We start from the raw sequence: 5,024 nt of genomic DNA on the forward strand, positions 1-5,024 counted from the left end.
CGTTATTTCACAACACAGTAATTCCGTTCTATTAACTAATCAGGAGGTCAAACCAACCTCTTAGAAGTGATAGAGACACATCTATAACTTACAATAACAAAATGTATGGGGACTAGGGTTGTGCTTTTGGGTAAGCCTTGACCCTTTTTGTGTCCCGTCTTTTGGTGGGAGACCCATTTTAGGGAACCTCCCAAAATCAGGAGGGCACCCCAGGTACTCTGGGATGCTGAAATATCTGTTTTCTATCGGCCCATTATTGGGGAGGGGGGCTTCCCAGGCTCCCCTTCCCATCATTTTAGGTATCTAAGCTCTTTTACTCCAGAGGAAACAGGAGAGGTGCTCAGCTCCAGGCAGGCATTCACGTTTTCTGGGCCTACACGCTACTCACGCACTCTCCAAGGAAAGGATGCCAGTTCTGAATTTCATACGGAGGGGAAAGGAGGTGCTTAGCCAGGGCGCATACATTTCTTGCGTGCCACATACGCACTCTCCAAGGCAAGGAGGCCACTTCTTCTGGCTTTCTTACAGAGGAGAAAGGAGGTGTTTGGCCAGGCCGCACACGCTTCCTGTATCCCACACACACACTCCCCAAAGTAAGGAGGCAAGTTCTGAATTTCATACAGAGGGGAAAGGGTGTGCGCACTTCTTGCACACCACACATGCACTCCCCAAAACAGGAAAGCAAGTTCTGAATTTCATACAGAGAATAAAGGAGGTGCTTAACCAGAGCGCACGCACTTCCTACATGCCACACACACACTCTCCAAAGCAATGAGGCAAGTTCTGACTTTCTCACAGAGGGGAAATGAGGTGCTTGGCCAGGGCACGCACACTTCCTGCACACCATACACACACTCTCCAAGGAGGCAAGTTCTCCTGTATTTTATACAGAGGGGAAAGGAGGTGCTTGGCTAGGGCACACACGCTTCCTGCATGCCACACGCACCCTCCCTAAGGCAAGGAAGCAAGCGCCACGTGCTCACGAAAACCACGAGAGGAGCCGGGATTGGCTCCTGCTTGCTTTTGTGTCGAGCTGATTTTCGTACCATGGGCTCCCTCCCCGTTACATGCTCCCAAAGGTGCTGCAGATGTCACAGGAAACCGTATCCACACACAACCGTAATGGGGAAATGTGAAAACCTTTCATTTATATATATTGTATAATTTCATTTCTTATTCCACACAGATTCAGAGGTGTCTTGTTATGTTCATACCACACTGCTGCTGAGGTAAGAAGGTGTCACAACACACAGTTTGGATACTGAAAGGGTCTTTGAGTGAAATTTGCAAATGCTAAGCAAGGGGCTTTGAATGAAATCAACAGCAAAAGAGAAATATACCCTTTCTCTATTTAAAAAGAGCAACACAGAAGAAAATGTTTTCAAGAAACAAGATGTGACATGTAGACGTCATACAAAGTTCAAATTCACATAGGAAGTTGTGTTGTGGTTAAGCCAAAGGTTGTGGTTAAGCGCAGAGTCTGCAAGTACAAGAAGGTACTTTCCATCAAAAGGTCAAGGGATTAGGGCTGGAAAGAGTGTACTTTCCATGACCTATTACTTGAGTATAAAGGTCAGCAGAAACAGAGGAAGGGCACGGCAGACACTTGAAGGGTAGCATCTGCGTATGCTGCCAGGCTGTCCGTCTTCTTCATTAAGAAATTAAAATAAACCTTGATTTTAATCTTTTTTTGGGACTGTCTCCTTCCTTACGTGCTCCCGTGATGTGGACCTAAGAAGACCCAATTTAGGGTCTCTAACAATACCTCTGTTGCAGATGCTTAACGGTACCAGATTCTTGCTGGTAAAATATATTGAGGCAATCTCGTTGCAGCATCCTCTGGATGGCGGACAGCATCAAATATATGACAACACCATACAATAAATAGCTCTCCATTTGGGACATCTTCAACTTGAAGATGATACAAGGCCACCACAGAACGAAAGCCCACCATTATGGCAAAATCCATCAGAAAACTTTGTTACGTGCTTGTTTAGTTCCAGGATGAATCAAACCAGAACGTTCGATCCAAAAAGGGAGCACGGCAGCATATCCTTTGAGCAGATTTTTTTACTTTCTCTCTTGTTTCTCTCTCCCATCATTGTTTGATTTATCAAGTGTTACAAAACAAAATAAATGCCAAGCTGGAGATGAGTGTGCGTTTGTGTGCCGAAGGTGCCTCTTAGAAGTAGGTGGAACCTGCAAGCAAATAGCAAACATCCAAGGGAGTCTCGGTGGAAGAAATAGAAATCGGAAAGTGGAGCAGATCCCCGAAGGCTATGAAGCGGCGAGGAAAATGGCCAACGCAGGGCCAAGTCAATAAACTGCTCAACAAGCTACTTACTGGGGAAATTTGGGGAAAATAAACTTTGATGGTGGGTCAGCTGAAGGTCAGGCAAACTTAAGGTTGTCTCAAGTGATGGAGAGGATTCAGCTTCCAGCTTTGCAACTCCCTTGTTCCAAATTGGTGACGGTTTCTTGTCTCTGGATTAAATTCAAAGTGTTCATAATGAACTGTTGTTGTTTATTCTTTCAGTCGCTTCCGATTCTTCATGACCTCCTGGATCAGCCCACACCAGAGCTCCCTGTCAGCCGTCACCACCCCCAGCTCCTTCAGGTCAAGCCAGTCACTTCAAGGATCCATCCATCTATTTGGCCCTTGGCTGGCCCCTCGTCCTTTTTCCTTCCATTTTATGAGAGACTAAGTTCTGAAGATTATGTTGATGCAGAAACAGATGAGTGCCCGTCAACAGACCAGGTTCAAGGCATTTGTTGCCATCAGTGATTACAATGGTCACGTGCGCCTTGGTGTGAAATGCTCCATAGAAGTGGCCACCACCATCTGGGGAGGGGGCATCATCTTGGCCAAGCTGTCCATTGTGTCGGTCAGGAGGGGCTACTGGGGCAACAAGATTGGCAAGCCCCACACCGTGCCTTGCGAGGTCATCATTCAATGTAGCTCAGACCTGGTGTGCCTCATCCCTGTGTCATGTGGCGCTGGTATCATCTCTGTCCCAGTTCCCAAGAAACCGATGATGATGGCTGGCCTCGGCGACTGCTACACCTCAGCCAAGGGCTGCACAGCCACCTTGGTTGACTTCGTCAAGGCCACTTTTGAGACTGTCTCCAAGACCTACAGCTATGTGACCCCAAAGCTCTGGAAGAAGACCATCTTCATCAGATCTCCATAGCAGGAGTTTACAGACCATCCTGGTGAAGACCCATGCCACTGTATTGTCGAAGACTTTCATGGCTGGAATCACTGGGTTGTTGTAGGTTTTTTCGGGCTATATGGCCATGTTCTAGAGACATTTCTCCTGACGTTTCGCCTGCATCTATGGCAAGCATCCTCAGAGGTAGTGAGGTCTGTTGGAACTAGGAAAAGGGGTTTATATATCTGTGGAAAGACCAGGGTGGGACAAAGGACTTTTGTCTGCTGGAGCTAGGTGTGAAAGTTTCAACTGATAACCTTGATTAGCATTTGATTGCCTTGCAGTGCCTGGAGCAATCATTTGTTGAGAGGTGATTAGATGTCCTTGTTTGTTTCCTCCCTGTTGTTGTGCTGTTCTAATTTTAGAGTTTTTAATACTGGTAGACAGATTTTGTTCATTTTCATGGTCTCCTCCTTTCTGTTGAAATTGTCCACATGCTTGTGGATTTCAATGGCTTCTCTGTGTAGTCTGACATGGTGGATGTAAGAGTGGTCCAGCACTTCTGTGTTCTCAAATAATATGTTGTGTCCAGGTTAGTTCATCAGGTGCTCTGCGAAGCCCACTTCCTCCAAGTGAACAACACCTGAACCGGGCTCTACAGGCCATTGGAGACTCCACCTCAGACATCAGAAGAGCTGCAAGACCACCGAGAACAAGCCACGAGAGTCAAGACAAAGACCCACCCAGAGGAAAAGTGTTCCTGCCATATATCAAGGGAACCACTGGCCGCAGAGGAAAGTTGATGAGGAAACACAAACACAATACAAACCAGTTACAGACCCACCAAGAAAATCCAACAAATGCTACGTTCAGCAAAGGACAAGAGGATCCTCTCACCTCTGCAGGAGTCTACCGTGTACCATGCAGCTGTGGACAAGTCTCCATAGGGACCACCAAACACAGCAGCATTGCCCAAACACGAATCAAGGAACACAAAAGGCTCTGCAGACTCCTTCAACCAGAGAAGTCAGCCAGAGCAGAGCACCTGAGGAACCAACCTGGACACAGCATATTATTTGAGAACACAGAAATGCTGGACCACACCAGCAACCACCATGTCAGACTACACAGAGAAGCCATTGAAATCCACAAGACACATGTGGACAATTTCAACAGAAAGGAGGAAACCATGAAAATGAACAAAATCTGGCTACCGGTATTACAAAACTCTAAAATTACAAGAACACAACAACAGAGAGGAAACAAACAAGGACATCTAATCACCTCTTAACAAAAGATTGCTCCAGGCACTGCCAGGCCATCAAATGCTAATCAAGGTGGTCAGTTGAAACAGTCATACCTAGCTCCAGCAGACACGAGTCCTTTGTCCCACCCTGGACATAATTCCACAGTTATATAATAGGGCTGGGCAGTTTCGTTTCGTTAATTCGTAATTCGTTAATAATTCGTTAATTTTTTCAATTACAAAACGATAACGAACCATTCTGGAGCAATTATTAAAAAAAAAAATTTTCAAAAACGTTTTGTAAATGCTTCGTATTTCGATATTGTATTCGTTTCGTTATTGTTTTGAGGTTGTTTCGTTATTATTTCCGCATGTCTGGGCCAGTTTTATGGTTTAATTAGTGAAAAAAAATTATAATATCACACCAACAGTCAACAACAGAGGGAGAGGGAAGCTTCAGAAGGTTTTGGAGGTTTTTTAGCGTATTTCGCGGTCGCGTCCGCCATTAACGAATCGATTCGTTATTGTTTCGGAAATCGATTCGTTAATTTTTTACCGTTTACGAAATTTCGTAAATATCGAACTTTTTAAAAGGAAAATTTTGTAATTATTTTAAATATCGAAAC

General features: G+C 45.2%; 1 pseudogene; it reads left to right on the forward strand.

The window, feature by feature from the left end:
* The first annotated feature begins 2,693 nt into the window (after positions 1-2,693).
* Positions 2,694-3,276, forward strand: LOC132782502 (small ribosomal subunit protein uS5 pseudogene; annotated as a pseudogene).
* Positions 3,277-5,024: the final 1,748 nt, after the last annotated feature.

This window comes from Anolis sagrei, chromosome 7, assembly GCF_037176765.1.
Source record: "Anolis sagrei isolate rAnoSag1 chromosome 7, rAnoSag1.mat, whole genome shotgun sequence".
Taxonomy (NCBI): Eukaryota; Metazoa; Chordata; class Lepidosauria; order Squamata; family Dactyloidae; genus Anolis; species Anolis sagrei.